Source organism: Canis lupus, chromosome 25 (assembly GCF_011100685.1).
Source record: "Canis lupus familiaris isolate Mischka breed German Shepherd chromosome 25, alternate assembly UU_Cfam_GSD_1.0, whole genome shotgun sequence".
Taxonomy (NCBI): Eukaryota; Metazoa; Chordata; class Mammalia; order Carnivora; family Canidae; genus Canis; species Canis lupus.
The window spans coordinates 24,384,946-24,397,140 of NC_049246.1; the positions used below are offsets into that span (position 1 = coordinate 24,384,946).

The following is a 12,195-nucleotide window of genomic DNA, read 5'->3' on the forward strand; positions in this document are numbered from 1 at the left end:
AAATGTACATGACGTTGATGTGTAGGTGACGAGTCCTGTCAATGTTACTAAGTTGTTCAGAGTTTCAGTGGCATTTCTTTTAAAATACAACCTACGGATTGAATGTACTTATGAGAAATTCCAGAAGAAATGTTATTTCCAATGTGTTTTTTTGTTGTGGTGGTGATGAGGGGTGTGTGTTATTGATCTTCTAATAGAAATAATGACTTTAAACCAGGTTTTCTAAGAAAATTAATGACTGCCCCAAGTTAATGGCCTTCAGCCAATCTCCCAGTCAGCCATTAATCCCCAGGAAATGCCCTGGGCCTTGATCATTATTGCGTCAATAATACAAAAGTGGGTAGAGTTCTCTTGTCAGAAGGGAGGCATACATTGACCATGTTGTCTCTTAGACTCCTTTTATGGTAGTAAGAATAACCTATTAGGGAGGAAAACTAATAATTTTGTTACCAATGCAAATGGATAGTCTTGTTTAAACAAAATTATTAAATAAAATATTAAACAACTTGAGCTCTGTATGTTTGAATAAGAAGTAATGAAGGACTCCAAGGTCAGAATTCTTAGACAGCTGTAGTTAGAGCCATGAGTGACATAAAATATAGAGTCAAATATTGAATCGAGAATAATGCAATTACTGTCATATTAGATATTTCAAGTTAAAAATCAGGGTTAAAGTAACACATAATTGACTCCTTTAATGGTTGCAAACAAAAGATGGTACTGAAATTGACTTAAAATTAGGACCTTATATTCTAAAAATATCTTGAGGACTACATTTTACAAGTTTTCAAGTAAATATGGTGGATAGGGATATTTCCCTTATCTTAAAATATCAAAGGACTTTCATAGTCCTTTTTGTGGCTTATTTTGCATTCCAGGATCTTCAAGAAGGCAAATAGTAAAATGAAAAACATGTGTGGGAAATTAGTAGAGCAGTTGCCCTTGACTGCCAAAGGAGATGCTACTGAGGTAAAAAGGCCTTCGAGGGGATTTTCCTGTTTTGAACAGAGATGGTCATGCATATTGTCATCTCATGTCCCAAATTTAGGTGTAGAACTTTACATGAAGTTTCTCAATAAACATTTCCAGAATAAACAAATGTACTTTAAATGGCTTAAAATTTTGTCAGTTATAAAAAAAAACAAAAACAAAAACAAAAAAACTTTGTCAGTTATACGTCGGTAAACTTGGGAAAAAAAAAAATAAAAAAAATGCCACTCCTTGCCCTGAGTTTTTTGTAAATTTGGAAGATTAGCTCTTTTTAATTTTTTAAAAAAGTTTATTTATTTATTTATTTATCTATCTATTTATTTATTTATTTATTTATTTATTTATTTATTTTAGTAACCTCTATGCCCAACATGGGGCTCAAATTTATGACACCAAGAGTCACATGCTCTTCTGAGTGAGCCAGCCAGGGCCCCAGATTAGCTCTTTATCTTTGATATATGTTGTGTGTGTTCTCACCTAGATTGGAATTTATCTTTTTTCTCTTGCATTTTTTCTTTTTCCAAACGACTATCCATTTGTTACTACACTATTTATGAAGAAAGTCCATCTTGTCATCACAGGTGTGAAATGCTATCTCAATTATATTCTAAATTTCTATATGTAGTTGTATTTATTTTTAAACTTTCCTATCTGTTGTATTAGTCTGGCTGTATATTCCTATGTCATGTTTTGATACATAGGAGAGCTCATTACTTCCCCTTTGGCTTTTCTTTTATTTTGTTGCACTAGCCAGTAAGTTTGATATTGTGTTAAATAGTTAAATAGAGAACAAATTCTCCCAACACAGGAATGAATCAGCAACAAGTTCCTTCCTAGAACCTCCATAAAAGAAAAGAGCCTGCAGACACCTTGATTTTAGTTCAGTGAGACCCATATTTGGATTTCTGTAGGCATTTTTGCCTTATTCTAGATCTTAGTGGAAATCTTCTAGTGTTTACCTAAAAAATAATATGCTGGCTTTAGGATTGAGGTAAATTTATTTCATTAATTCAAAGAAAACTCTATGGCTTTCTATTTTACAAGATGTTTAATCAGAAATGAATTTTGAATTTAGTTGCATTTTTTTCAGTGTCCTTGTCATTAGTCAAGTAATATTTAAAAATATTTTAAGAGGGTGATCATAGTAATGGATTTCTTAATGTTGAATAACTGTGGCATTCACGTAATAAATTGGTCATGAATGTATTAATTTTTAATGTGCTGTTGGATTCTATCGCCCAATATTTTGTTTAAGATTTTTTTGCCTCAATATTCTACAGTAAGATTGGTTTCTGTTTTTCTTTACTATGCTATTTTATCAGGTTTATGTATTGATACTTTTTTTGTAATAACATTTTTGGAAATAGATCCTATGTTTCGAAAACTTTCTGTAGCTTTGGATCATCTAGTCTTTGAAAGTTTGGCTGAACTCCCCTGCACATGGTAATGTTTGAGGACAAGTTCTCCATTTCTTCTTTGAAATTTAATCCAAAAATTTTTTTTTTAAATATAAGAAATCTGTATTTGGATCTGTGATAGGAGAACAATGGCCTCCCAAAATATCCATGCCCTAATCCCCAGAACATGTGATTATGTTATGTTGCATGGAAGAAGAAACTTTGTAGATATGATTAAGGGTAGGGACCTCTAGATGGGGAGGTTATCCTGAAATGCTTAACCTTTTGAGAATTTAAAAGTGATAACTTTTTCTTGCTGGATCAGAGAGACACACAGTGAGAGAAGCTCAATCTGCATCACTGCTGCTGGCTTTGAAGATGGAGGAAGGGACCATGAGCAAGGAATATGGGTGGTTTCTGGAAGCAGTGAATAAGCCTTTAACTGACAGCCAGTAAGAAAACAGGGACCTTGGTCATACACCTACAAAGAAACAAATTCTCCCAACACAGGAATGAGCCAGCAACAGTTCCTTCCTAGAACCTCCATAAAAGGAAAGAGCCTGCGGACACCTTGATTTTAGTTCAATGAGATCCATATTTGGATTTCTGACCTAAGAACTGTAAGATAATAAATATGCGGTGTTTTAAGCTACTACATTTGTGGTAACTTTTTATGGCAGCAACAGAAAATGAATCCTTATCTGGATAGAGAAAGTTAAATTTGATAAATGTGTTTTATACAAAATTGTGTTAGTTAGGTGTTCACATTTATTTTCATAGAATTACACAGTATGGACCCATGATTTTCAAAATTTTATCAGTGTATCTCTCCTTTGTTATTTATTATTTTGTGTAGTACTATCTTTTTTCTTTTTTGGGGGGTGGTTGGCAGAGCCACTTGAGGCTTTATTTGGGAAAAAGCAGTTTTAGCTGTGGGGCATGGGCAAGAGGGTGTACCCAGGGCAGCAGACTCCCTGCCAAGGGTAGGCTGAGGGCTGAGGCTGATCCTCAGGTGGGGTTCCTGTTCCCGATGCTCCCTTGGCCAGATCCTTCCCCCAGAAGCTCTATGGTAATCACAGGAGTGAGGAAGTTGGGAGGGACCACAGTGGCTATTCACGTGGACAGGACATCAGGCAACTTGGACACTAGCTTCTCATTGCGGGTCTCGATCATCTTCACAACCACAACATTGGAGGAGCTGACACAGCTAAAGGAATTAGAGCCCCCACTAGAGCTGAAGCTGGACTGGAAGGAGCTCAGGCCATAGTTGAGGTCAGGCTCATGAGGACTCTGGAGGTCAATCTCAGCCTATCTGAGTAGCAGCTGTTGATCTAAGTATGGAAATTCATATTCTGCATCCCAGACTCCAACTGGCTCTTTTCACCCTCCAGAAGCTTGCAGTAGGTGGCGATCTCAATGTGCAAGGCCAGCTTGATATTCATGAGGTACTCGTGCCACTGCCGTGCCATATTTGCTTGGCTCATTGCAGGGCAGCCTCTTGCTTGGACACCTTGGCATTGGTGTCCTTAACAGCCACCTCCTAGCGCTGCTCAGTATCAGCAATGGTGATCTTCAGCAGAGCCCTCTGGCCTTGGAGGCCCTTGATCTTGGCCTAATGTCTGCTGATCTTCTGGTTCATCTCCATCTTCCTGATACCAAGGTCATCCCCATGCTTCCCAGCCAATGCCTGCAGCTCCATGTACTTGATCTGGTACATGGTCTTGGCCTCATCCCAGTTGCAGTTGGTGTGTCCTTGACCTTGGCCATGATGCCCATCCAGGTCTAGGGAGCGGCTGATGTACATAGACAGCACCATGGAGGTGTCCAACATGTGAGACTGCAGTTCATAGACCTCCTCTTCATAAGCTGCCTTAAGAAGCTATCTTTGTCAGCTCTTCCACGTGGGACTCCAGCTCTGCTAGAGTTCATGTAAGCTTCATCCACATCCTTCTTGATGAGGACAAATTGATTCTGTATGTGTGCACGTTCTTTGATGCCCTCCTCTTACTTATTTTTGAAGTCCTCCTCCCACTCTTGCCTGGTGCCATCTCTAGCTTCTGCTTTTCCTGGCCCAATCTGTTCAGCTGCTGCCGAAGGTTGTACATGTATCTTTAGAATCATGTTGTTCTGAGCTGTTTTCTGCTGCTGTAGGAGGCTGTATTTGGTCTGCAGAATTTTGTTCTGCTGCTCCAGGTGCCTTGCCTTGATGATGGAGGGCCTTGATCTGCTCCTTCTCCTGTGTGTGCACAGCCTGGATGTTGGGGTCTGCCTCTGACTTAAGGGGGATCAGCAGGTTCTGATTCACTGAGATAGCCATGATGCCCCTCATCCCCGTAGCCCCTCTCTAGCCCTGACCATACTTATGCTGGTGCCCATACCTCCCCCCCCCCCAGGAGATGGCTAAGGTGCTGATGCAGGCTCCAGATGCTCTGGTGTGGGGGTGGCTGCTAAAGCCCCAGGGGTGGGAAGTGAGCCCCATATAGGACTTCTGGGTCACCCTGATGGATATGGTGGAGGCTGGAGTGGAGGGGTGGAGACTAAACCGGGCAGAGGTGGAGAGGAAGTCAAGAAGCTACTTCTAGGTGGGGATCTCTTTTCTTTGATTAATTTAGATAAGTTTTTGTTTTGGGCTACTATGAAGTCATCTGAAACAGCAGTCTTGGATGAAAGGCAAAAGGCCCTATCTTTGTGTGGCCTTCGCCACGAGGCTGGCCTCATTCTCAGTGAGAGGACTGGGCCATTCTTATCTCCTGCTACAGAAATATCTTACAGAAATATCTTATAATTCTCTTGAACTAGTCTCTCCCAAGGGTGGCTAAACTTGGCAGGGAAAAGCCAATTCTCACCAATATTTTGATAGTTTTTTCCCCAGGTGGTCTCTCTCAGAGGCTCTCTCTGCATATGATTTGTATTGTAAGATATTCTAGTCTGCAGCTAATCAAAAGGCACAGTTAGTCATGGAATCTACCATGGCATAACAAGGATCACCAACTTTCCAGCCTGCGGTACCTATTTTCTTGCTGATCACCAACTGACCACAACATCAGTATATCATATTTTATGTTTTGTTAAGGTAGCTCCATGTCTAGGTACCAGACTCTGTAGTTGTATGTTATTTGTTAACAATATAACAAGATAACCCCGACTTTGAAAAAATAAAAGTGTATTTGTCTCTCTTATATTTAATTCAAGCATAAGCAGTCCGGGGTTATGATATGACAACTTTGTTATCTTTTCTTGCTCCCTTGGACTTGTTCTCGTCTGTGTGGCTGCATATCGCTTGTACTACTACTTCCAGGTTCCAGGCCTAAGGATGGCACACTTCACTGCTGCGTATATTCAGCTGGCAAAACTTGGGTCCATTCCTGCCTTCCTACTGTAAGAGAGAATACAGTGTTTATTCTCAGTGCCAGATTGTCCACATGAAACACAAAGATAATCTCCCAACAGCAAAGGGGGATAATGTATAGGGAGGCTCATTAGTGGCATATGCCACATCTTTCTTTTTCTCATGATTTTTCTGCCAGTTTTTCCTTTAAAAAGTAAAGATTTTTAAAAAATTTTGAAGCTCAAAAATGTTCCCTATAGTATTTATATTGAGAGAAATAAAGCTAGTATGTTCTTTCTATAGTGTTTAGGTTTTTTTTGTCTCCAGTGAAAAGAGTTCTTTCATGATATATTTTATGTATAATAGTAATCACTATTTAAAAAAAAATCAGCCAAGAATATAATCCAAGATTTTTGCACTTTGAGGAAAAATACCATCCATGTTAATGGCTACTGTTTCTTGTTCATTTTTTACACAGACACTCGTTTTCCCAAAGATTTTATCCAAAGATGATAATATAATAATTCTGTTTTTACTTTATAAGGTTTTAAGAAATGCAGTTTTCTTTTTTGTTCATTGTCTCTTCTCCCACCAACTGACTAACCCTAGATATCAGTGTTACTAACTTGGTATGTGTCTTGATTTATTTAACTTATGGTCATGTGATTGTATTTGTATGCATATTTACATATATTCACACACATTTATAGTTGTACATATATTCAAATATTTTTGGCATTGTTTGATTCAGAAAAGTGAGATAATATATATATTTCTCTTCCTCTTACTTTTCTCACTTAACAGCATAGTGTGGAAAACTTTTTGGTCATAGATTGATAAAATTCCTTGTAATTGCTGCGTGTTATCTCAGGGTATGGTTTTACTGCAACTTATTAAGAATTCTTATCCATTAGTAGACATTCAATTTTTTCCTCACTTTCTGTTCCTACCCTAAAAAACCTGCATTAACTATCCCTATCTACTTGTATTTTATTTCTATAGTATAGCTTACTGGTAACAGAGATGTTGATTTGAAGGATGTATATACTTTATATTTTAGCAGGTATTACCAGACTGCTTTTCCAAAAGGCTTTGACAGTTCATCATTCCTCCAGTATACTTTCCTATGTCACCATCAGCAATAGGCGTACCACTGTTTTAAATCTTACCAATATCAACGTGTTACTTATTGTTACCTTAAATTTTCATTTTCTAATCACTGAGATTGTGCACATATATTATATTTATTGTGTATATTGTGTATGTATTAATTTAATTAAAGGGGAGACACAAATTTATTTTAGATTGCTCTTAGAAATTCAAAGTGCATGACTGCTGTAGCTGTATGTAATTGACGTACATATTATGGATGTCAAAATCAAATACGTGCATTTGATTGTAGTAGATAATTTTCCCCTAACAGTATTATGTTTCTCTTAAATCTTTAGGAGTCTGTAGGCTGCTATATAAAGGGTCTGAGTGCTAGGTGAATTTTTTTAATGTAAAGATATACAAAATTGTAGCTACTTGTTTCTATGTGATAGAGACTGAAACTGTGAAATAAATTCGGTTGTTCTTGTGGCATTTTAAACAAGCAAAAAAGTTAAACTGTCTATAAAGAAACTGCATTTATAAGTTTTATTATTAAATCCACCACTGCTTTGCTGTCTAATAAAATGGAAAATGTGTGCTTTTATAGGTTTATAAAAAGGCAAGCTATAGTTTCATGAAAAATATCTTGCACCGATTGAATACAGGTGGCTACTTGTTTAGACTTTGAAGATGTAAAGACTTAGTATAGATGTCTGAAAAAGGTAATATGGCACAATAAAAAAAATCTTCCTTTCTTTGCTCATCAATCCTTTGGGTATTCCATGTCAAATAAACGCTACAACAATTTATAGTAAAAGTACACAGTGGAAGTGCCAACGTTAACACTCCTTAGGACTGGATACCTGCCAGATTTTTCACACCAATATTTAATGTGAACTAAAATGTCTTTTCCATTGGAAGTGTGAGAAGGAGCTTGCTTTCCTATATTTGGCAACACGCTTATGTGAAGTATAAAGTCAAATGCCCGTGATGTTCTCTTTATTTCAACCATGATAAATTGTGTTCATTTGTTTAAGTGCATGTGGCAGCTTTAGTGTTCCAACTATAAATTTTGGTTAACTTCTATTGACATGCTGTATTAAACTTAAGAAAAACAAATTACACTTCACCCGTTTTAATTGACTAAATGTGTCAAAAACACAGTAAGTATAACACAAAAGGTCAGAGCCTTAGTCTACACTGTAATGGGTGTCATGGCAGGGATCCAACTTTTCTTGTACATTTCATTTTTCATGAAGTTTTAGGACAAGGCATACGTTTAACATTCACTTCCACTTCTCATTTGTACTTCAAAGTTTATCATAGGCTGTGTGACTACCAAGAACACTTTTCTCTTGTGCTATTTAAAGTTCTCTTCACATTGACGTGTGTGCCCAGAGAATACTGATGTTCTCCTGTAAACAAGGCGTTGAGAATGGACTTTGACATCCTGAGGGACACGATGCTGATTTATAGCATGCCCATAGAACATTGAAACACTCCCTGGAAAAAAACTTGGTTTACATATCTAGTCCCTGCCTCCATGACTGAAAAAGCAACCATGTGGTTAGGTGCCAGCTTAAACATGGCATACTGGATTCCCTTAGGATCTGATGAAAGTTACCAGTTTTAATTCTTTTGCTCTAATGTCCGATCGTTTATATAAGTCTTTATTCCTTCAGTAATTTATTAGCTTCATGCCTGATGATAAAATAATATTAATTAAACTCTCTCTTACCTGCTGACATCAACCTCTCTTTTTTTCTAGTTGCCCCTTGGTGTGGTATCTTTTCATCTCCTGTCTCAAAATTAGCTCTTTTTCAGGGGTTCAAATGTTAGTTTTCAGTGTAAATTTATGTCTGGAAAAGCTCAAAATGGGGCAGGTGTTTGCAAAGTGTTACATTTCATATTGGAGAAAACAGGAATTCTGAATCTTAAAGTTTATTCCATTTTTATCACTATTTGTAAGAATCTCATTCCTTAGTACATGCTTTACCACCAAGAAATCACAAGTTTTATGTCGGCAATAATAGGATACTGTCTATTTGTTCTACTCTGATCCGTTTAGGGTGGAAAAAATAGCAGTCATCCTTATCCAAGAAGCTCAGATGACGCCTAATAAAGGATTTCAATTCTCCTTAAAAAAAGGAGGAGATAATTCCCTTCCCATAACCCAGGAGATCACTATTATCCTAAAGATTCCCTGAGAGTGAGTCTGGTTCTAAATTACAGTCAGCAAACTTTCTGTGAAGGGCCAGAGAGGAAAACTTTAAAGCCTTGAAGCCCATATGGTCCATGCCAGAACTACTCAATCCTGCCATCCACAGCATAGCCATTGGTATTATGTAAATGAATGAATGTAGCTGTGTTCTAATAAATATTTATGGACAAGGAAATTTGAATATCATATAAATTTCATGTGTCACGAAATAGTCTTCTTACTTTTTCCCAACCATTTAAGAATGTAAACACCATTTTTAGCTTTGGGGCTGTGCAAAAACAGTTGGCAGGTTGGATCTGGCTTGAGGGTCCTTGCATGCCAATCCTTGCTCTAATCTAATATTAATTTCTAAAAGGCCCAAGAAAATTGAAAGGAAGTTTTTTTCTTTTAGAGAGAGTGAGAGTGAGAGAGCATGTGTGTTGGGGTGTGGGTGGGTTGGGGCAGAGGGAAAAGAAGAGAATCTCAAGCAGTCCTGCTGAGCACAGAGCCTGGTGTGGGGCTTTCATCCCCTGAGATTATGACTTGAAATCAATAGCCAGTGGCTTAACTGACTCAGCCACCCAGGTGCCCCAGGAAGTTTTCTTTTAAATTTTTTTTTTAAATTTTTTTATTTATTTATGATAGTCACACAGAGAGAGAGAGACAGAGACACAGGCAGAGGGAGAAGCAGGCTCCATGCACCGGGAGCCCGACGTGGGATTCGATCCGGGTCTCCAGGATCGCGCCCTGGGCCAAAGGCAGGCGCCAAACCGCTGCGCCACCCAGGGATCCCGGAAGTTTTCTTTTAAAATAATGTTGCTTTAGTCTTCTTTCACATGCAGCATTCTCTTTCATACAAGGATAGTTTCCCTCCCTTCCCTCATTTTTTTGTTCAGATGATAAATATACTGGTATTTTGGAGTTCAGTCTAATGGGAATTAGATGTAGCAAGTGCTGTTGATGTCTTGTCAGTATCTGCTCAGTACCCACCATTCTCCTGCTCATCTACTCTGTTGCTTTGTGCAGCAGGCATGTGAGATTCCATAGGAGATCTTCTCTGACCACTGGAGTACAATTGGCCTATTGGTAGGGCAAGCTGGCAGTGCTGAGGCGTTTAGGATCCTTGGGAGTAGCTCTTTGCCAGTGTCTGATAGAATTGGAGGGTAAACAAAAAAACAAAATAAAAAAACAGAATTGGAGGGTAAACATCCCTAGCTTGGGATATCTCTGAGGCATATTCTACATGGTCCCTCTGGGTTCTTCAGTGGGATTGGAGCTCCAGTTGTTAACAGCTGTAACCTGCTTGAATATATACTCTTTATTGGCCTCCTTCCTCTCTCTATTTCAATTCCCTATTTCCTTCCTGGTGCTCCTCACAATCCTCCTCCTTCCTGGTGCCAAATAAATCACTTGCTTGCTAGATTCTCAAGAAATTGCATATACTTAAATTTAAAACTGGCCTTTTGGGATGAAGGCCACTGGCTTAGGTGGTAAATGTTAAGTCTTTGCTTTCTTTCCTTGTGTTTAGGCAGAGCTTGCCATCTCGTCCTTTGAGTATGACAAGGATTTTCTCTTTTCCTCTTTTGCCTTCTGCCACAGGGAAGATATCACAACTATTGGCCATCTGCATGATCGTTAATCGAGTAGCATTCCAGGAAGTGATATGCTGTTTCCACCCAGGTTATACTGATTGTTGTGCCCCATACAGTATGACACATGACACAAGAAAATAGGTCAGAGGGGACATTATGTATCTTCTACTTCCTTCCCTGTTCCCATCCTAGAAATATATCAAAGACTATCCTACTGACAACTCACTTTCTCTTTTCCATTATGAAGTGCAGAATTCAGTTGAATGAAAATGACATGGTTTCTTTGAAATCCAAAACTTGGATAAATTTCTGCATCTAATTGACTATAGATTTCCTTATTGCCTCCTATCTGTTCACTTTTCTTCCAAACCGTCTATGTCTTATGGTGCTAGGACTATTTTTCCCAATTATTCTTACTATTATTACTAGTAATTCCAAACAACAATTATTTTTATTAAAATTCTTAAAAGTAATTATTTTTTCCCCTGATAGCTCTCTATATATCTTTCTTTCATTAGCAGGAAGCATGGATATGCTTTAGTAGCATTCTTATGGTTTTTGAGAGGTACAATACTTTTACTACTTGCAGTGTAAGTGGAGAAGGAATAGGGATGACAAGAAGCCTTTTTAGGGAAAAATTTTCATGAGGAAAAAGATACAAAGTGGATATATGCAAAGGAGAGACACTAGGATTCTTTTTATAGCAGGAAAGGGTGGCGGTGGTAAAAGCATCTGAGAATGTAAAATACAGAGTTGATAAGATGGAAAAGCTATTTCAGACAGACTGAAATAAAAGCAAATTTATATATTAACCAAAAGTTTGAACTTTTGATAGAAGGCTCTACTACTACTTCAATGCCAGCTTTTAAAAAATGCATGTTTCAATGAATAAGTATTGTCATGTTAACCCAATCCCTATGAATATTCGATCAATGTCTCCTGGGACCAAAAATATCTTAGGTAGTTTGGCATGCAGAATGATGTGAAAGGCTAAGATGAGCATAAGGAAGACCAGAGATGACCAGGATTTATATCTTTATAGGCCACACTTACTTCAAAGTGAAATAGATGCATTCTTATAGTTAGGACTTGCTTTGAACCTATGCTGCATTAAGATAGCCAGTTTGGTTCAGAAGTTAATCAAGTTGATTCAGGAAAGAAAAAGGCAATTAAAAATAGTCCCCTGCTATTTGCAAATGACATATCAGATAAATGATAAGTATCCAAAATATATAAAAAACTTATAAAATTCAACACCCCCAAACCAAAAATCCAATTAAAAATGGGCAGAAGGGATCCCTGGGTGGCACAGCGGTTTAGCGCCTGCCTTTGGCCCAGGGCGCGATCCTGGAGACCCGGGATCGAATCCCACGTCGGGCTCCCGGTGCATGGAGCCTGCTTCTCCCTCTGCCTATGTCTCTGCCTCTCTCTCTCTCTCTGTGACTATCATAAATAAATAAAAATTAAAAAAAAATGGGCAGAAGACATGAATAGACATTTTGCCAAAGAAGACATACAGATGGCTAACAGACACATAAAAAGATGCTCAACATCAGTCATCATCAAGGTAATACAAATCAAAATCACATTGAGATA

General features: G+C 38.0%; 1 protein-coding gene and 1 pseudogene across 11 annotated transcripts in view; one reads left to right on the forward strand and one right to left on the reverse strand.

Annotated features, from left to right (window-relative positions):
* Positions 1 to 12,195, forward strand: part of LOC119877537 — a 410,753-nt gene that overhangs the window by 90,901 nt on the left and 307,657 nt on the right. The gene's annotated exons all lie outside the window — the stretch shown is intronic.
* On the reverse strand, positions 3,501 to 10,637 carry LOC119877547 (annotated as a pseudogene).